This window comes from Phyllostomus discolor, chromosome 6 (assembly GCF_004126475.2).
Source record: "Phyllostomus discolor isolate MPI-MPIP mPhyDis1 chromosome 6, mPhyDis1.pri.v3, whole genome shotgun sequence".
NCBI classification, from domain to species: domain Eukaryota; kingdom Metazoa; phylum Chordata; class Mammalia; order Chiroptera; family Phyllostomidae; genus Phyllostomus; species Phyllostomus discolor.
The window spans coordinates 114,475,410-114,498,056 of record NC_040908.2 but is presented as its reverse complement, the minus strand read 5'-3'; positions in this window follow the sequence as shown (position 1 = coordinate 114,498,056).

Sequence of the window (22,647 nt, the reverse complement as noted above, 5' to 3'; positions counted from 1 at the left end):
TCTCTCTCTCTCTGTCTCTCTCTCTCTCTGTCTCTCTCTCTCTCTCTCTCTCACACACACACACACACACACACACACACACACCTTCCACAGGCCTCTATTTCTTAGAGAGATGGAGACACTATCAAAAGGCAGAACAGTTTGAATTCTGGGTCAGCAATAACACTGTCATCCGACCTCAGATGATTATGGATTTCTTAGAGGTTCCTTTGCTTCCTATCGAGTAGCCTGCTTCATCCTTGCTAAGAAGACCTTGAATTTTTTTCTGGAATGATTATGTCTTAAAGGTGATACCGGGTTCCCCCTCAGAACCAGATGGTGAATCTTGATTAGCAAAAAACAATCTGAGTCACTTCAGTCCTCTTGTCTAGTGATTACCTTAGGTACATTGGAGAGAAAGCCTGGTAGGGGTTTTTGTAGAAGCTCTGCCTGCTTTCCTAAAAAAAGTACACAAAACGGACTTTTGTTTTCTAACTCTGGTCAATGACACGTGCTTATCATGTTGGAAAGAGCTACCTTGGGACCATAACAGGAGCCACAATGAGAGTACAAAAAAAAAAGCTGAGAAATGTTGGCAGAAAGACAGGGAGAAATCTACTCAGTGATCATGCTCCATATCAGCTCTACACTCTACCTCTTACTATGTGAGCTAATGAATTTCTAATTTTTTATTTAGTTGGCTCAAACTACCCAAGAACCAACAGAAGATCCAATCACCCTTCTTCAGGCAACTTCCCCCTGCAACATGTATAAAACAGCCCACACTTGATATTGTTTGATATTATTATCTCATTTTTTTCAGATGTGTAAACTGAAGAGCCAATGAATCAGCCTACTGTTGATATTTTCCAACACTGGTGGGAGAGTGAATATTCTGACATGTCTCCTCTAGACAAAATCTTTCTACTACAACATTCCTTGATGTACACTGAAAGGGATGTTGACTATTTGAGGAAGCTGTAAATATAAGAAAGTCTTGGAATTCATAAAATAGACATAAAGTGGAAATATGTATGTATGTATACATGCATACATACATACACACACATATAAGATTATATATATAATCTTTTGAAACCAAGTAATTAAATCATGCAAAGAAACCCCAAGAGTCTCTGAGTGCTCAGGTGCTCAATGACTACACCAAGCCCTGGAAAATTGTGTGGTGACAGAGATAATGCTGTATGTGTTCTGTCCCACATTATTTCTTTTTGTACAAGGAGAAGGCTATACATCCCAGTCTTCCTCTTCTGTCTCAAAAACCATAGAAGATGGAAGAAGCCTATACCTTAACAATTTGTGAAAAAGCCCACTGTTTTAGAGTTTTTACCTGTGAGTGTGCAAACAAGATGTCTTATTACAATCAGTATTAGAAGTGGACCTTTATATGGAATTATATGATTTATACCCAAAGAACAAGTAAGTTCTCAGATCAGATAAGGCAAGATACTTAAATATAATTACCTAGCATTAAAATATTTTATTGATATTTTATGCTTAAACCTCCCTACTAAATTATTTCTCAAAATTTCTGTTACTTAAATAATAGCAAACTGACTACCTCCCTAGAACTTCTAGAACACACATAATAAGAAAGAAATAAGTAAAAGTAGAGCAAATTAGTAAGTATTAATTGTTAAAGGTAAACATTAATGGAAGTGAGGGGAATAGCAACCAGAGAGAGACAAATAGTAAAAATTTTTGACAGGGCTGCCTAGGAAATCTGCACATTGAATTGATTTTCAACATACAATAAAGTGCACCTATTTTAAGTGTACCATTTAGTAAATTTTGGCAAGTTACATATATATATATATATATATATATATATATATATAGTTATACATTTTATATATAGTACATGTATTATATATAGTATAGCATATATAGTACATATAATAAATAGTATAGTATATGTATATGTCATATATAAATATATAAATTATTCCTATTAGCACACCACAGTCAACCTGCAGAATAGCTTTCTTTGGGTTCTTTTCCTGGTACTCCCTGATCTGATGTTCCAGGAATCCACTAATCTGTTTTCTGACATGATATATTACATTTTCCTCTTCTAAAATGTTTATAAACAGAATCTTGCAGCATACACTCTTTTGTAACTGACTTCTTTAGTTCAGCATGTTGTCTGGGGGATTTGTCCATATGTTTTATGATGTGCATTAGTTTGACCCTATTTGTTTATATTTTTAAATGTTTTTGTTTTAAAATTTTAAACTTACTTTTATTTATTTCCATTTTAGGGATATATTACTTGGTTCACCCATTCACCATGAATAGACATTTACATTGCTTCTACTTTTACTATTGTAAAATTTTTGTATTCTTTGTTAGTAACATGAAAATGTATATATACATCGATCACTGGGTATGCATTTTCATTCCTCTCAGGTAAACATCTAGGAGAAGAACTGTTGGGGCACATAGCAGGTGTTTGTTGGCCTTTATAAAGAAGATTACCTAACTGTTTTCCAAAGTAATTGAAATGAGGTAATCTTTCACCAACCATGCATGCAAGACCCAGTTTCTTCTCATCCTCACCAACATGTGGTGTTGTCAGTGTTTTGCTAAGGTGGTTGGTTTTAATTTGCATTTCCCTGAATATGAATGATGTTGGGCTTGGTTTCAGGTGTGTCTTGACCACCTGTGTGTGTGCACTGGATCTGCCTATTTTTTAATGTGTTATATGGGTTACTTAGTATCTAGTAGGTGAGCTCATAATATACAGGGTCTGGCCCAATAATACCCCTTCTATTACAAAATCTTTTATTAAAAAATCATAAGCATGTCATTCTGTAACACAACAATATCACACTCAAGCACACCATATGACATTTTAGGTGAAATGTTCAAATAAAAAGTATAAATTGTTACACTCAAATTATTACCCTACCAACCACAGTTAAGCAGGTGTTACTTCTGCCAGACCCTATATTTTGGATGTAAGTTCTTTTCAATAATATTTATTGCGAATATTTCCTGTTGTTGATAGCTTGTCTTTTTGTACTCTTAAAAATTAATTTATTTTATTTTATTATTTTGTGTCTGAGTTTTTTTCTTTATTCCTTAACCTTTTATTGTTTCTTTATATATTATATTTTTAAAACTAGAAGTTCCATTTGGGTCAAATTTATACCTTTCATTTGTTTCCTCACTACATATGTGTTTTCCTTTAAATGGTTAAGCATAATTATAACAGCTACTTTGACATTCTTTCATATTAACCATAATATATGTCCTTTCTGAATGTTTTTAATCAACTTATTTTTCTCCTAATTATAAATCACACTTTTCTGTTTCTTTATGTACCTAGTAATTTTAAAATAAATGTTAGATATTTCCAGGTGATTCATTATGTTGCCTTCTTTTAAAAAACATCATCCTTGACTCTGGCAGGAGTTAACTTACTTGTGGATCAGGCTTGATATAAAAGTTTTAGAGTAGCCTGTAATTTATGACTAACTTAACACCACTATCAGGGTATGACCCTCTGGGATGTCTACTGAATCTTTCAAGCATTTAATAAGAATTTTCATTTTCTTTGTTAGAATATGAATGCTTTCCAGCCGTTTTCAATTTACAACTCCATAGTTATTCTTTGCCATTCTCATGGGGTTTCATTCTAGGCATATATATTACTATGCATAGTAATCCTATATATGTTTAATACAATGTGTGGTATTCCACCAGAGTTAAGGGTCTCCTAAGTAGAATTCTAGGGCTTAGTCAGATAGTTCCCTTCTTTGTGACACTCTGCTCCTCAAGTTGCCATAGCCTTAGTCTCTCAAAATTCTGATCTCTGTCTTCTCAACTTATCTAGACCAATGTGCTTTGCTTGGGATTCCCCTCCTTGCACCCTGGTATAGAAAATGCCTCAGGCAGGACACCGAGGAAGATGTATACAGTAACTTTTTGTTTTCTTTTTCTCAAGGATTGCAGTTCTTCCTGTTGATTACCTCTGCAAAGAGTTCTGTTTTGTAAAAACATGTTTGGTCTACTTTTCTGTTTATTAATTGTGGGAGAATAAATCTGGACCCAGATACTCCATAATTTCCAAAGGCAGAAGTCCCAACAAGTTCACTTTTCAGTATAGATGTGCAGAAAGTGAGGGAGCTATCTATCTAGGGACCTGCTGAAAGAGATTTCTAAGGATAGTAATAACAACCAGTGCAATGAACCTAAAACATTTGTGTGCTTATAAGTTTTAGGAAACAATGATGAAGCTAATGTGATCTGAGCAGAAAAAGTGAGAGTGGAGAATAGCAACAGCTAAGATCAGAGTTTGAATTGGGGCCAAATCACATAGAATTGTATAGGTTATTATAAAAACTTTGGCTTTCTCCTTGAGTATGATGAGGAAACTGGAGGTTTTGTTTGTTTGTTTTATAGAGGAGTGACAAGGGAGGCAAAGACAGAAGCAGAGACACTAGTCAGGAGGCTACTGCAATAATCCCAGAAATGAGCATGCCAGCTAGGGTGAGAGTATGTGACTGTCACTCACTGGTTATGAGAATGGACACCCTTTACTATATTTAGGAAAATTTTAACATATATGTGCAACATTATTCAATGCCCTTATTGCAAACAAAATAAAAACACACACACACACAACAAAACAACCAAACAAAAAACAAAACCATCAAACATGTTTTGTGTTTCTCTAATATAGAAGGGATTTAATTCCTTACTTAACTTTAGAGTAAAACAAAACACAGCTCATCTAGACAAAATACTATGCATAGGATCCTCTGCCATTGGCTCCTTTGCACTCTCCTTTCTCCCACTATCAAATCATTGTGGGTCCATGAGGTTAAGTTTTTCTGTTAAAAGTTTTCCTGCCCAATTTTCAGTTGGATTACATGTATTCTTTCTGAGTGTACAGGATTAGTGCTTAAAACAATTTATATTTTAAACTCACTTATTTCTCTGAGCTTATAGAGTTCAACCACTAGCTGGTGTTCTATTTTACTACTGGTGCCTGGGTTTTAAGAGGGAAAAACTATGGTAGAGGCATCTACCACAGACAGGAAGAACCACAACAAAACAGAGGAATGAGACAAGTGATAATCTGTTAAGAAGAATTGAGGATCCAACACCAGGGTAAAAGGACACGTCGAAAAAAAACAGTGTTGAATGCTTAGTTTCAGCTTAAAGTGGGAGGAAATTTTAATGGTAGAAAGAGGAGGTACTCGCTACAAAACAAATGCAATCTGAGGTCACAAAAGTAGTTGTTGAGAATAACCTCTAGGCATTGTTTCAGTGGATATATGTATGCTTGTGGCATTCTAGTGTGTGTGTGTGTGTGTGTGTGTGTGTTACTGCATGAGTATAAATTCATAAATTGCTTTGGCTTAAAGTGCCAGGAGCAGTGCTCATGTTACAGATGAAACAAATACAAATATGTACCTGGTTGTTTGTGCATTAGTGAGTATTTAAATAGAATGTACCCAAGAAGAAAAATCACACACTTTTCACAATGTATAATGTGGCTACCACATTAGAATTATAAATATCTAATACAGCACACAGACAAAACAGTATAAATGGGTAGTTCACTCATGCAACACCTAAAACAGATTATTATGGAACCAAGGCAAGAGTGGGATTGGAATACATCCCCTACTGCTTTTCTGATTTGTTCTAGGCTCATTAGATGCCCAGCACCTCCTCTAGAAGATAACTCTCATCTTCGGACAATGTTAAACTCATTCTCTTGAGCTGAGGTGAAAAAGCTATTTCCCCACTGGAGTTTTCAAAGCCAAACATTTCCTGTAGGAAAGCAAACAATACTAGAACTTGACAAGGTAGCTAAGTATATTCAGTTTAGCAAGTAGCTGCCAGTGGAAACCTCTGTATACCTCCATACACAGCCTCAGGCCCCTCCTGGGGATGGCAGTGCCATTAGTTTCAAAAGGAAGGGGAGATAATGGCAAATGTTAGGCAACAAACACAGACGCTTCCAAAACAGGAACAGAGAACCTCAGGTGATGGAGACTGGAGCTCCAAGCGGCTTCATTTCATGAGTAGCACATATAGGAATATTTATATTTTGCATTTTTTCTGAAACTAATATATGAAAACAAAAGGCTCTAAATTCTAGATTCCTGATTTTTGCTGTTTTCAGTTTGTGGTTATTGTTTTGTCTTGTTATTTTCTCTCAAATGTTACCTTGCTAACAAATAGTATTTGAATACTTAGTGTCTGTCAGGCACTCTGATGGGGGCTGACTATGCCCAAAGGACAAGGAGGCACAGCTCCTACCATGCTGGCCTTACAATCTAGTGCTTGGGATAAAAATAAATCAGTCAACAAACATATCACAAATTATGATAAGAGCTAGGAAGAAATTAAGCAGAGAGATGGACAAAAAATAGAGACAATTTATTTATGTAGAAAGGTCAAGACAGATGCGCTGAGGATGACACACCTAAACTGAGATCTACCAGGTCTGTCCAGAAAAAGCCCAGTCACTGTTAATGTAATGAGAACGGCTTGTGCGACAACGTAACCTAGCAACCAAGGAGAGGGGACTGGAATGCGCATGTGTGAGCAATGACAATTTTACTGTACTAGTCAGTTGGAGCAGTAGACTCTGTCGAGTGAGTATGTGTACTGTGTGGCTGTCACATTCAAAATGAGTGAATAAAGCAATGAATCGGCATCAAATTCTGCATTAAGCTTGAACATTCCTCCACAGAAAATATTCGGATGATTCAGATGGTAGCTTTCAGGGATGATGCAATGAGTGCAGCACAAATAAATGTGTGGCACAAACACTTCAAAGATGGTTGAGAATCTGTTGAAAATGATCCATGTTCTGGGAGACCTGTGACAAGCAGAACACCTGAGAATGTTGAATCTACATGGGCTGCAATCAACAAAGACTGGTAACTGACTGTGAGAGAACTAGAAGCTGATCTGGGGATTGCAAAAACTACTGTGTCTGAGATTTTGATACAGGATCTTGGTATGAACATGTCATGGCAAAATTCATCCAGTTGCTTCTGCTGTCAAAGCAAGAGGAACATCATGCCGCAGTTGCTAATGACTTGATTCAAACCACTAACAATGAACCAGATTTCCTCAATAAGGTCACAACCGAAGGGGGACTGAAGCATCATTGTCCTATGTACAATGTTTCTTGTATCTTATTCAATAAATGTCTCTATTTTCCATACTGCATGGATGGATACTTTCTGAACAGACTTCATATGTGGTGAGAAGCAGCTAATTTTGAACAGCAGTGAGGAGATTGATTTAAACACAGGAAGAATGGCAAAGGTTCTCAGGCCAGAAGCTGGCAGAAAGTCAGTGTGGCTGCAACGGAGCAAGAAAGGGCAAGACTGGCCTGAGGGGGTGAACAAAGTTTAGGGCCAAATCATGACTGGCTGCTTCTGGTTGTAAGAAAGTGGTTCTGGGAGCACACAGGTCAGAAGACACATAAACTGCCATATCCCACCACAGGTGTGGTGCCCTGAGACCAAGGCAAGTGGGTGATAAAGAGGACAGCTACCTCCTTGGGAATCTAGGGCTTTTTCCCATGGTGGAAGTGACACTTCCCCACAGAAATCCCAGAAGTCCCAGCAGTTCAGGTAAGAGAAAACAAAAACATGTACTGTAGCACTGCCTATTGCAAAACAAAGACTTCTACTTATGAATACTGCTAAATGGTTAAAAGAGATAACACTTTTGAAAAGTCAGAGTTTTATTCCTTCAAATAATCCATTAGTAGCATGAATAACCAAGGTAACAAGGTCGTTCAGAGAAAAATTAAAAATCTCCAGAAAATAAACTTAACATGAAAAACTGGGATCTAATGAACAAACTGAATTAAACAGCAAAATAGAGACAGACTAGTAAGTCGAGAGCAGGTTGACAGCTATGGAGGGAGGTTAGGAAGTAGAGGGATTAGACAAAGAGGAAAAGGGACCCATGGACATGGATAGCAGTGTCGTGATTGCTGGGGGAAGGGGAGTATAAGGGGTGGAAATGATAACAGAAAAAATACCATAAAAATAATAAAAAATTAAAAATGACAATTCAGGATTTGAGTGTTGGAAAAAACTCAATAAGATATAAGAAAATGCAGAAAGACAGTTCAATAAACTCAGAAATAAAATCAATGAACAAATGGAGTACTTTACTAAAGAGATTGAAAGTATAAAAAAGAACCAAACAGAAAATCTGGAGCTAAGGAATTAATAAATGAGGCAAAGAATAAATTACTGAAACAATAAAATACATAGAATAAAACATAGGTACTAAACTTATAGACCTTGGTCTCAGGTACACCTCTGTGAACCTGACCCCAAACACAAAGGAGGTAAAGAAAAAATAAATGAATGGCACTACATCAAACTAAAATGCTTCTGTGCAGCAAAAGAGATAATCAACAAAACAAAAAGGCCACCAACCAGATGAGAGAAGCTATTTGCAAACAATACTTGAGATAAGAGGCTGACATCCAAAATATATAATAAACTCATACAACTCAACAAGAAAGAACAAACAATTCAATTTAAAACAATGGACAGAGGACCTCTGAACACACACTTCTTCCCAGCAGACATACAAATGGTCAACAGGTATATGAAAAGATGCTCAACTTTACTAGCTAAAAAAGAAATTGCAAATTAAAACCACAATGTGTTACCATCTCACAACTGTTAGAATGACTATAATCAATAAGGCAACTAATAAAACACTGTGGAGAAGATGTAGAGGAAAAAAACCTTCATACACTACTGGTGGAATTATAAATTGGTGTAGCCACTATGAAAAACAGTGTGGAGTTTCCTCAAAAAATTAAAAATAGAGCTACATATAATCCAGAAATGTCTTTTCAGGGCATCTACCCAGAAATTGTCAACACATATATTAATAAAGATATGTGTACCTTTATGTGCATTTTGGCATTATTCATGGTAGTCAGTCATGGAAACAACTTAAATGTCCTTTGATGAGTAATTGGACGAAGAGGAAGTGGTACATCTAAGTTCAGAATACTACCCAGCCACAAGAAAAGATGAAATACTGCCGTTTGCAAATAAAAAATATGGATGGATCTTGAGCATCATGCTAAATAAAGTAAGTCAGATGAAAAAAGATAAGAACCATATGATTTTACAGATATACAAAATAGAAAACAGGAAGCAGCAAACAGAGTAAGGAAAGAAACAAACGGACACACACAATGGGAGGGTGGTTACCAGAGGGGAAAAGGGGTCAAATACATAAGGATTGAAGGAGACTGGACTTTGTAGGGTGCTCTCAATGCAATGCACAGGTGGCGTATTGTGGAATTGTACACTTGAAACTTGTATAATGTTATTAAACAATGTCACCCTGATACATTTAATAATAAAAAATAATTGTATCTCTTCAGTGAGACGGAGGAGAACAACTAGGGGCAGCAGCGGCTGCCTCCCTTTCTAAATTAACCTGACCTAATAGGAAAATACCCGCTCCAGATGTAATGGCTACAAATGCAAGAAGGGAAACAAGAGGAGTTGGTAAAGTTACTACCCAAACGTGTATGGTTTTTCAGAAAGTTGAAAACAGATTCTCTTTTTAACAAGGTTACCTAATGGAATTTTACTCTGTTGTGCATTTCATATTCCTCCCTATTCCTAAACTCTCCAAAGATTATTTGGATTGTTTTAAATATTCTTCTTGCTCAGAGATCTTTACACTTGACTGATCTTCAGAATCTCTTCTGCACTTTAAAAACACATTACTTTTGCAGGTGCATAAACACACACACACAGAAAGAGCTCATCCCTGGTCTCTCTCAGAAAATCAAATTCCTGGTGTGAGGCTCAGTAATCAGTGCTTGCCACTATCTTAGTTTGTCTGAGATTCAGCACCCTCACTGGTCTCTCTGCCTCCATTCTTTTCTGTTGCAGTCCACCCACTACCCGGACAACAGACCAGCCCATGATTCTAAATCTGATCATATTACTCTTCCATTCAAAAATCTTGTTTTGTTCTGTGTGGAATGAATTCAAAACCTCTTGAGATGGCTATCTGCCAAGCTCCATGGATTTATCATGATCATTAGTTACTGTAATAGTAACATCTAAGAGGAAGCCTAACAGATAGGTATGTATATATTTTTTAAAAAGTTGCTTATCTGTTTGATTCTTTAACTAGAAAAGCACAGCAGCTAATGATATTGGACTGAGTAGTGATTAGGTACCTGAAACTCAGACTAGGATCTGAATCTGCATTTGTTTACCTAAAAATATATTGGTCCCAGAGTTCAACTTCTGAAAATTAAACCACCTAGACAGGTAAGGGTAATTAGTATATTTTTATTATACAAGTAATATTTGAGTATATCTTCATTACTAACAAAAATAATGTAAAAATACATGGAGCCAAGAGTGAACGATGAACTTGCAGCCTTGCCAATCATTTCAATCTTCTTAGGGGAAATAAAAATTAGGAGTTTACTTACATGTTTTGAGATTTGTAAAGATTGTGTGAAGAAATATATACAATACAGATATATACTTTTGGCTTGCTGGGGGTTAATTTTTTTTTTGCCACAATCCTACCTAGTTTGCTAGATCATCAATAAGTATTTTCACCTTTCCTAAATCTAGAACACATATAATCCACACTAGATGAAACAGGTACTCACAAGTACAAAAGCAAAAAATAAAACAGTCAATTAAGATGAGGCACCAGGGAAAGTTCAATCAGAAACTGACATCTGTGTGGTGTCAGGAATGGTCACTGTTTTATTATTCGCCACAACAATGTATGACTGTCACTCCACACAATTCTGTGTATGACATGTTTTAGTAAACTCCTCAGATTTGTCTGTCAACCTCTTGTTTATTGTCCAAGACCTTCCTTCCTGCCTTTTTTGAGTGCCACCCCCCCAGGCCTCCCATCTTCTGAGTATGCCTAGAACTGCACTTGTAGCCACCTAGCTGCTTCTGGTCTCCTCTTCCCTTCTAAATACACAACCCTTGAGAGCAGCTAACTCGATTCGGAGCTCCCATTGAGACTTCTTTCTCTGAGTCATCAGCATTTGGTAAAACACCACCACCACCAATAGCTACAAAAGTTGTATAAATAAAAATAATTCTGAAAAATTATTTGTGTGTATTCAGCTTTCAGACAACCAGGATTATTATAATTAGCACATTGAAATTGCTACCTTTTCTATTTCCTAATCAGACTGCCATGAATCAGCTGACAAACAAGAATGTCTAGAACACAGAAGAGTGTTCTGTAACATGGAAATTTACTTTTGGAACTGTCACTCTTGGACATGTCATTTTAACTCCCATTTTAAAAATTTCTTCAGCTTTAAAGTGAGGCAAAAATTGTACCTAGTTCACAGCACTGCTGTGAGCATTATATAAGTTAATTTATATAAAGTACTTTTAACCATTCCTGGCCCATAGTGAACACTTGAGTACTACTGTTGTGGTCAATACTATATTTGCTCTTATCTTTACACTGGGGACAATCTATTCATTTTTAAAAGTACTTATATTATATCTTTATTTTAAAGAACTTATAGTTCTTTATAAATACAAATTATCAGTATTGGGCCAAGATGGAGCAATCAGGAAGTATTTCTTACATAGTGGAATGCCAAATCCAACATTGTCTGGCCTACCACATTTCTCTCCTCTTTTCTGGCCTTTTTCCATATGTGTCCTGCTCCTCAGCCATTGTGTTTTTCTCAGGAAGACCTTTCTCACTTCCACCATCTGTTTTGCTCATCTGGTCACCCACTAAGTGCGCTACAATATATAATTCAGGGCACCTTCACAAGTGAGTGTTTCTTGGCCAACAGCATTTACCCAGTGCTGTTTTAGTGGTGGTGTAGGGGTCAAAGAGCACGTTCTGGCACTAAGCAGACCAAAGCCTTGATACAGACTCTGCCACATATCACCTATAGGTGTTGGTAAGTAACTTGGCATCTCCAACTCTTACCTCTCATATCCCCCATGTATGAAATGCTCCAACTTCATAACCTTACTGTGAAGATCAAGTAAGAGAATACATTGAAGTGTTCAACTCAGTGTCTGGATAGATAATAAAGTCTTATATTGGCCATTCTGTTTGATTCACTTTTTGTCTGTTATAACATCTTCTATCTTGCATTATAATCATTTATGACTATATAAATATATGCATCCTATCAGATACACAGTAGAGACTTTGTAAACATTTATTGGTTGGAAAAGTAGTAAATGCACTCCCAGAGGGTAGGGTCTGTCTCAGTCCTACAAAGCTAGGTTTGCAATGCCAAGCTTAGAGACTTCTATAACAGATTTAGCAAATAAAAATACATTGCAACTCTGGCTGGTGTAGCTCAATGGATTGAGCGCGGACTGTGAACCAAAGTGCCGCAGGTTCGATTCCCAGCCAGGGTACATGCCTGGGTTGCAGGCCATAACCCCCTGCAACCACACATTGATGTTTCTCTCTCTCTATCTCCCTCCCTTCCCTCTCTAAACATAAATAAATAAAATCTTTAAAAAAATACATTGTACCCAGGTGAATTTGAACTTGAGTTAAAAAACCTTTTTTTGTAAAAGTATTTTCCATATAACATTTGAGACATACAAAAATTATTTATTATTTATTTGAAATTATGTATTATTTAAAATCTATTTATTACTAATCAAATAATAAAATTATTCAATTACTTATTTAATTAATGATTGCTCATTATTGTTTAATAAATAAATAATAATTTATTATTTATCTGAAATTTAACTGAGTTTTCTGTGTTTTATCTAGAAACCCTACCCTAAAGCCATTTTCAAATCCATGTTTTTCTCCTCATATGACAAGGTTGAGAATGGGGACTCAAGTCCATTTTGGGGACATCCAGTCAAGGTCACTGTAAACATAAGTTAAATGTAACCCTGCATTATTCATCTCTTCAATCTAGCTGTAAGTGGAACTTATTTCTTCCCTTTTTAAGATTGAACTTATTAGGGTGACATTGGTTAATAGAATTATATAGGTTTCAGGTGCACAATTCTACAATATATCATCTGTATATTATATTGTGTGTTCACCACCTCAATTTAACTCTCCTTGCATCATCATTTATGCCCCCTTTATCCTCTTCTATGCCCCATACCTCTCTTAACTTGGCAATCGCCATATCGCCATACCATTGTCTGTGTCCATGAGTCTTTCTCTTCTTTCTTTTCTTAATTCTTTAACTCTTCTCACCCAACCCCCAACCACTCCCCTCTGACAGCTATCAGTCTGTTCTCAAGACCCATGAGTCTGTCTCAGTTATTTTCAAGTGGCCATTACTATTCAATTAACTTCCACTTCCTAGAATACCCTGAGGTGTACCGTGTGTCCTTTTTCTTTCTCTTGAGGTAGAAATAAAGAAGTGCATAAGACTTTCTACACTTACATGAGCAGCAGTACACTAGCCCAAAGCAATGGTAACTCAGGCCTTCATTTGCCCTTTTTATTTGATCAGTTCTGGGGAAGAAGCAGAGTCTATGGGCTGTCCTGCTCACTCCAAGTCAATTTATTTGGGAAGTTAATTAGCTCCTAGGTTTACTGCTCCCATCCTTCGCATCACTGACACTTACTCCAATATAATTTAGTATTTGGACATTTTCTATCTGTAAATATACAGCATAGGCTTTGCTGCATGCAATATATGAGTTCTCTTTGTGTCATGTTCAATTTTTTATCCCTAGATCCTAGCACAGTTTTCAGTACAGTGCCAGAGGTCAATGCATATTTGGTGAATAAAGGAATGGTTAAGATCTCAGACTCTGGATACACACAGAACCAAATTCAGATGCTAACTCTGATGCTTATTTAGTTAGCTGTGTGACCTTGAAAACTTCCTTATTCTCCAAGACTTAATTTTCTTATCTATAACATGGGAATGAAAATAGTAGTTGGGACATAATTGTGCTTTAAAGATCAGGTGAAATCTTGCACTTAAGCTGCTTAGGAGAGGGTTGACATCATAGCAAGTGCTTTAAAACATTAGTTAATGTTGTTACATTTCTGAATGTTACTATATGACAACCTGACCTTGAGTTAATTCTCTAGCTCTGCTCCCTTAAAAACCTAAGACTAAGAAAGTCATCATGTTTCTAGGCAACATAGCTAATGGTTAAACACACACACACACACACACACACACACACACACACAAGCCAGAGTGGGCCTATATCTACTGGTCTTATCTTCCTGGATCTGAAGTTGTCATCTGGAAAGAAGACAGCTTTTCAATGGCTGTGTAAACTGCTGCCTGGATTGCCACTAAGAGGAAGGCTTGACACAGTTCTGCTGGGAAGCAGAAGCTCCTCTTATCTCCTTAATAGACTCCCAGTGTGGCCTAATGTCACCTTAAGGGTCTAATGCTCCCTTAAGTCTGAGAAGACTTCTGGTGGGTGTTCTAGCACTTTCCAGTGGAAGACTGTCTGTTTTGCATCCCCGATACATTCCCCGATGATCTTGGAATATTAGTACTAGAAGCAATCTTACACACCAACCCCCTTGACAATTCGCCCAATGTGGGAAGCTCCTTTCAGTATTTTCAACAACTGTCTGGTCGGTCTCTTCTCTGACACTTCCAGCCACAGCAAACAGATTTCTCCCTTAGGAGTCACTGCTTGGCCAAGTAGTCCTCATTAGGAAGGGCTTTGCTCAGCTCAGAAATCTACCTACCTCAAATGTCTCTTAGTTTTATCTATGTTCTGACTTGATTGCTTCAGAGAATAAGTTTAGATTCTCCCCCATGACTAGTATTCACATAATTTTAGATATCAATTTTATCCTCTATTAATCTCTTTTTTCACAACCAAAATATGCCCAGTCATCTCAACTATCTCCTACTGTCTTTGACACTTTGCTGCCCTTCTTCCTATACTAACCCATCACATGAATCTCTCTGTAATTTCTAGAGCAGATGGTACTATCTCTAGCTCAAAGCAAAGGTGTACTTTTCTCTTCTATATTATGGGAGTAATAAACAATTATTTTATAACTTAGGAAAGGCAGAAAATACAAAGGAGAAAACTAAAATATAGCTGACAAAAATGCATATGTATAAATGATATGAATGATAGTAATTAATAAGAGATAGCAATATAATTCTATGCTTGAATTCATGCTTTGTGGTAATTCATTCAAAGTCTGGAGCCACACATTATTTGGCCTGCAAATTTGGAGGTTATTTAATTTCTCTAAGCTTCAGTAACCCATCTGTAAAGTAATAATAATGATATATTTCTCACTGAATGTTCAGGATACAAAGAACTAATCTATGTAAAATATGCCCTGTATACTTGGCTGAGAGTAAATGCTATGGAAACAAGTATTGCTTGTTGGTAAAGATTACAGGCTCTAAGCTTGAATCTCTATATTACTATCTATTAACTGTGAAATCTTAGACACGTTATTTAGTTTCCATCTCCATTTCATCAGATGAAAAATTGAGATTACAGTAGATTCTATTTTATAAAGATAAGCACAAAATATTACCAGTCAGACACATCTTCTTGAAATCTGCCAACTCTCTCTTTAAGGGGTGGAGTCTGTCACTCTCCCTTTCAATCTGGGTGGGCCTTCATGGCTGCCTGAATAGTGGGAATGGGAAAGTGATGCTAAGTGACCTTCCAGGCTAGGTTCTAACAGTTGATGCAGCCTCTAGTCTCCCTCTCTCTCTTTCTCCCCTCCTCCTTCCCCTCTTCCCTTCCTCCTTCCACCTCTCTCCCCTCCACTCTTATTTTGGGAACTGTCATAAAAGAAGTCTGGTTGCCTTGAAGCTGCCACAATGAAGAGACTATATAGAAACAGTGAGTGATGCCTCAATAATTGCAGCTGTTCTCACTTGCAGCTGTTTAAGTCTTCCCAGTACAGGCCACAGACATATGTGAGCAACCCTGGGATCACTCCTGCCCCATCATCTGACTGCAATCATATGAGAGACCCTAAGTGAGAACATACTGCAGTTTACTTAACCCCCAGAATCATGAGAGGCAATCACAAAATAATTGTTCTTTCAGTTACTGCATTTTGGGATAATTGGTTAGGCAGCAATAGATAACCAATGCAAAGACAGGATCATGTTGATTCGTGAGGTTTAAGAGGATTACATGAGATGACTAATATAAACTTTTTAACATTGAGGAGTAGTTTTCAAACTTTAGTGTCCAGCAGTGTCACCTGAGTGTTTACTACAACACAGCATGTAGGGGCCCTGCCTGGAGATGCCTGCGTCAGTGAGTCTGGAGAGCACCTGAGCGCTTGCACTCTGAACATGCTCCCAGCTGACGCAGATGCTGGCAGTGCAGGGACCACATTTGAAGGCCATGGCATAAAGCAAACACTCAATGTATGAATTTTATTCTTACTACCATTTTTAGTATTTACGGCTTTCATTTTATGAAACTTATCAAATATTGCCAGTTCCTTTGGGCCCAAAGAAAATTTATACGCAGTTTCTCTCCATAACTCACAGTCTAATTTAACTTTTTTATACTCAGTGTTGATCACAATGGCTTTCACATAATAGGTGCTTAACAATTGCTTTTTAGAGGGAATATGAATAGCTTCCATATCCACTTATGGGTGTATGATGTATTGAAGGCAGAGAGACAGTGTAAGAAAAAGAGCAAGAGAGAGAGAAAGGGGAGGAATAAAAGGGAGGGAGGAAGGAAGGAGAGAGAGAGAAGTGAAGAGAGCAGATGTAGTACAATCCTATGCTCCTTACTCTCAAACTTTTTAAATATACTATGATAAGTTTTCACACTGTCCTTTTATAATTTTAAGATGTATATTTCAAGACTGGAGCATCTTGTTTCCAAATCATCCTTTGTTTTTTCAGTTTTTTAAAAAATAAAATGGTGAAATTGTTGAATGATTGTGTAACAGAACTAGTAAAAAAGTTTATTTTCAGGCTCTTGTTTTGGTTTCATTCCATTGACTAGGTTAGTCTGATAAACATGCATCAGTTATTTGGATATTTGAGGACTCTTTTTAGCTTAGGGTGATGGTATGTCAGCATTCATCTTATTGACAAGAGCTTTTAGTTACAGGTATATAAATACATGACTATACAGGACAAAACTTGGGAATTCCCTAGGGTCCTGTGGTTTTCACGTAGCCCCAATTTTAAGGCTACTTGCAAGGTCAGTCATGGCTATGAGGTCTACCAAGATGTAAAAATACATACTTAATGTTTGGTTGCCTCCTTTCCCATGCCATCTAAAGGATTATCATGAAACAAATGATATGATCTACATAAAAGCTCTCCAAACCTGTAGAAATATAGTTATAAAGGCTTTAATTAATATATTTTCCCTTTATTTCTAACAGCTTAGAAGTCATACTGGGAATTAAATGATAGTTTACATACTATGCAACATATGTGTAATATGTCTAGGACTATTCTCAATCTGTCAACTCATAAATAATTAGGGAAATGCACAAGAGGAGAAAATGTGGCCCTTGCCATAATTAAAGACACAGTTTTGAAAGAAAGAAAATATTTGTAAGACAAGGTTTGCTTTACTTAAATAGTCATGAGATCCTGTCATTTTTCTGCTAAAAGTCTTTTGACATTTTCATGTTGCTTTTAAGACAAAATGAAAACTTTATAAATGGCTGGCACAGTCCCAATGATCCTGCTCATCTTTCCATCTCTAATCAGTCTCAATGTCCTCGTCTCTTCCATGTCCCCAAAGTCCTTCAGCACCTGGGACTTGGTGGCCATGCCAGCACCACCATCTCCTCTCACATTCTTATGCCTATGCATTTTTTTTTCTTGGAATGTATCCACCATTGGTGTTTACACAGTGTCTGATATATAGTAACCATGCCATGCAAAGGACTGCTAGAATTATTTAGCAACATTGTCTTATTACTATGTTATTTTAACCTTTGCCTATGACAATAAACTCCAAAGTCAATAATAGAAATTGTGCCAACTTCACTTTTTATCTCCACACAAAGCCTAGAAGAGCTCCAGCTTAATTGAACAAAAGAAGTAAAATGCACATATTCTAAACAATTAGAATAAAATAAAAATATGATTAAAAATTCTAAATCATGTGGTACTAACAAAACTAAAGCTAAAACTAAACTAAAACTAAACTAAACTAAAACTGAACTAAAAGCTAGTTTAGTCACTGCAAAAAAACATGCAGTGACTAAACTAGCAATCAAGCTCACCTAATAATGACTTCAAGAAGTTTTACATTCTTTTAATCTTGATTAACGTAAGTTAAGTTGAACATCTGGAAGCTGGTTCATGCTCTGGTGGCAGTAAGTGCACCATCAACTCAAATGCTTGCATATCCAACAACATTATTCGTGAAAAGAAAAGCATAGGTGTAGAGCTAGGGAACTCAATACTTGCTAATTAATTGCATATGGTCAATTTCCCATTAAGAGTTGAAACCACCCTATGAGATATGAATTTATATCTATTCTAATTAAGGAGTAATTAAAGTCTTCAAAAACTAAATGCATTCCACAAAAGCAGAGCTAAGATTCAAACCTGGGACTATGCCAAAGTTCATGGGCTTTTCAATATATCACAAGGTTACTCAAAGTTCCTAAAAGAAAGAGGAGAAACATAGCTCTCTCATGGTAGCATGTTTTCTAGGAAATAAAAAATATTGAAACTATTACTACTTCACTTAAGCTTTTAGGGAAGCCACATCCTAGGGATGCACTGGTATCAAAATAGCACAAATTTATCACCCCTGTCCTTGTGGGGTTTATGAGAATCAGGCATAAGTCATTGAATACATGAATACATGCATAATTACAACAGAGTCAAAAAGTGAGTTTTTTAAAAAGAGCTATCTAGTATCTTACATTTTCTGTCCTGGAAAGTACAGACTTGGCCATGGCTTTTATTCTATGTAATGAAAGAAGAGTGATGCGCAAGAAGAGCTGCAATCCATGAGCGCGTGTGTTGGCAGAGGGAGCACTCAAGAAAGAAACATGCCAGGCATAGGAAACAGCACAAAAGCTCTGGGAACAGGAGGAACTTCTCATGTTTGAGGGAAGAAGGTTGTATCCCAGATTTATGACCTGAGAGAAGAGTGTGAAGAAGTCATCTTACATTAAAATCTGGCAAAAGAGGAAGGTTTTGTGTCTAGGAAGATCAGCTTTGATTTTAATTAAAGCATCAAGCTGGGCTTCAAATTTTTTTCTTTGTTTAACCATCATGCTTCTCACCCCATGGTGAAGGTATTAGGGTGAACATCGGAGTCACAGATACCCAAGCTGCAGCATATAATGGGTTTGCATCAGGGTAATGATTCAAAGGGTTGTTTATCAATATCCTTAATGAAACAAGTAAAGATTGTTCATAAATCTGGACTTATAACAAGAATAAGCATGATCATTGAATTGTGCCAGATTTTGGCTCAGGAAACTTAAATTCTCTGGACCTTGGCTATTTATTTATAAAATACTATAATGAGTAAATAGAAGAAGCAATATAAAATACTAAGCACTTTTCAATGTCTTGCCCTTGCTTTTCCCGTTCCTTTCTTCCTTTCTTTCCTTTCCTTTTTTTTTGAATGAATGTATTGCTTTCAGTCTTGTAACACAATTCCTTCTATCCACCCCTCCCTTTTTTATTTCATTTGGTAACTTTTATTCCTGGCAACAAATCAAAGAGGTTCTTACCTTTTTACCTGCATGCTTTATTGAATCCTAAAGAGTGTTACTCTATTATAAGCCAGGACTAATATCTTCTAAGTTATTATTTCCTTACAGAAATCATACTGCATAAAACACTGTATAATTGCATTGCTTTCTATAGCACAAAAAGAGAATAATACAGGCAGATGGCATTTTTGTCCATTTCAAAGCCAAGAGGTTGCCAGAAAACTATGTTGAATCAAAGATGCTCACTTGAGGAAGCAAAATTCTTTGCAATGGGGATGGGATAAGGAGACCCGGTAAGGGGCTTTATTTACATTTATTACACACAGTGCTTATGTTCATGGAGATGAATGCTTTTTCTAAGGTTTATTTTATTCTCATTTGAAAGAGAGGACAAGGGAGAGAAAGAAAGAGAAACATTATTGTTAGAGAGAAACACTGATTGGCTGCCTCCTGCCCCAACTGGGGATTGAGCCCGCAACCCAGGAATGCGCCCTGACTGCGAATCAAACCAGTGATCTTTTGGTTGCTGGATGATGCTCCAACCAAGGGCAAAATGAATGTCCCCTCCTCTAAATTTGCAAGAATTCTTATTTCCTCAAAGCCACCTACCACATAGACCTGAGGTGTTTTCCCTATTTATTCATTATTAGCAACACCACAAGAAAACACATGTCAGGACTGGAAATGCCAGGTGTTTCAGTTAGTGGATGTGTTGAAGAGTAGAGGTATTTTATAATTCTCCTTGGTTGAGCCTTTGTATTATTAGTGATGGAAATAGCACCCTTGCTCTGGGAGCCAGTCTCATGCCTCTAGTCAACATTGTCATCATGTTGATCCAGGGATGGCGACTTAGCTCTTCTAAATGCTGATCTTGATTTTACAAAACAGCCATGAATAAAGAAAAGCACTGTCCTGTCTCATTCTTCCTGTACCTGTAGTCACCATTCTGCACTCTCCCCTGCATTGCAAAGGTCTTGTCTGTAACTCCCTAAGTGGTACGTTTCTTGAATCAAGAGCCTTTATCTTGTCCAGAATTATATACCTAGCACACTATAAGTGCTCCATAAATAGGAATTTAAAGAAAAATAAAGATTGCCCCTTACCTGATGCATCTACCATTTCCATATGGTGTCTTAGAGTCTTTCTTATTTTATTGCTTTTTCTCATATTCTCTCACTACCATAGGAAAAAAAAAAACAAACAGAAAAAAATTCCTAAGTACTTGGTATATGCTAAATTACATGATCTGTTTTTCATATATTATTTCATTTATTTTATACCAGGGCTATGGTAGTTAAATATTTTTCCCTGTTTTACAGAAAGGAAAGTAAGGCTCAGAGAAATTAAATGACTTTGTCAGCACCACATCACAGGAAAGTATCAGAACATGGATTGGAAGACATGGGGAGGATGAGAACTGTGACTGAGCAGGGCAGTGGTGACTGTGGCTGAAGTTGGGAGGGAAAAGGAAAAGAGAACAATGATAAGCAAAAAAAATCACAATAATCCTAACAAGAAGTAGAAATGAATGGGATTATGTATTTTGTAAATATAATTCCTATTGGAAAAAAGTCCAAACAGCAATTAGAATTTAAATGATTAGATATCTCTAAGTATATTTTTACTATCCATGTATCTAGTTTTGAACATAGTGTATGTTCAATAACAATTTTAATAAGGTTAGTAATAAAACAGTTGGCTTAAGAAATAAGATATTTACTGCTGAATTATTTGTTATTAAATGTATTGGGCTGACATTGGTTAACAGGATCATATCGGTTTCCAGGGCACATCTGTGACACACGATCTGTACTCTGCATGTGTGTCCATCACCCGCAGTCAGATCATCCTCCAGCACCACTTACCCTTACCACCACCATTCTCCTTCCCTCTGGAGACCACCACAGGGTCGTCTGGGCCTATCAGTTTCAGGTTTATATCTCCCAAATGAGTGAAATCATATGGTTCTTAGTTTCTCTGATGGACTTATTTCACTTTGCATAATTTTCTCATTTGCATAATATTGTTGTTGCAAATTGCCATATTTCATCTTTTCTTATAGCTGAGAAGTGTTCCACAGTGCATGTGTACTGTATCTTCTTTACCCAGTTCTCTATTAAAGGGCATTTTGGTTGTCTCCATGACTTGGCCACTGTGAATAATGCTGCAATGAACATAGTGATCTATATATATTTGTGAATAAATATTTTTGAGGTTTTTGAGTAGGTACTCAGAAGAGGAATTGGTGGCTCATATGGTATCTCTATTTTTAATTTCTCAAGGAGCAACCATACTCTTTTCCATAGTGGCTGCACCACTTTACATTTCTACTAGCGGTGAATGAGCATTCCTTTTTCTCCACAACTTCTCCAACACTTGTTAATACTTCTCTTGTTCATAATGGCCATTCCAACAGGTGTGAGGTGGTATCTCATTATAGTTTTGATTTACATTTCCCTAATAACTAGTGAAGTTGAAAATTTTTTCATATACTTGTTGGCCATTTGTATATCTCCTCAGAAAAGGTGACTGGCAGGTACTCTGCCCATTTTTTAATTGGATTGTTTGTTTGGTGTTGAGTTGCATAGTTTTTTTATATATATATATATTTTGGATATTGATCCATTATCAGAACTGTTGTTTGCAAATATCATCTTGATTGCCTTTTTGTTTTGTTGGTGATTTCTTTTGCTGTGCAAAAGCTTTTTAGTTTGAGATAGTCTCATTCATTTATTTTTGCTTTTACTTTCCTTGCCTTTGAGGTCAAATTCATAAAATGTTCTGTATGCCCAAGGTCCATTACTTTAGTCCTATGTTTTTTCTATGTAATTTATTGTTTCAGATCTCATATTTAGGTCTTTGATCCATCTTGAAATTTTTTTGTACATGAAAGCAAATATACTTCACACAACTAGAATATGAAAAATTTGGCCTAAGATGGTCGGTCCTGTGCTACAAATGTTAAGTCTGTCTGATTTT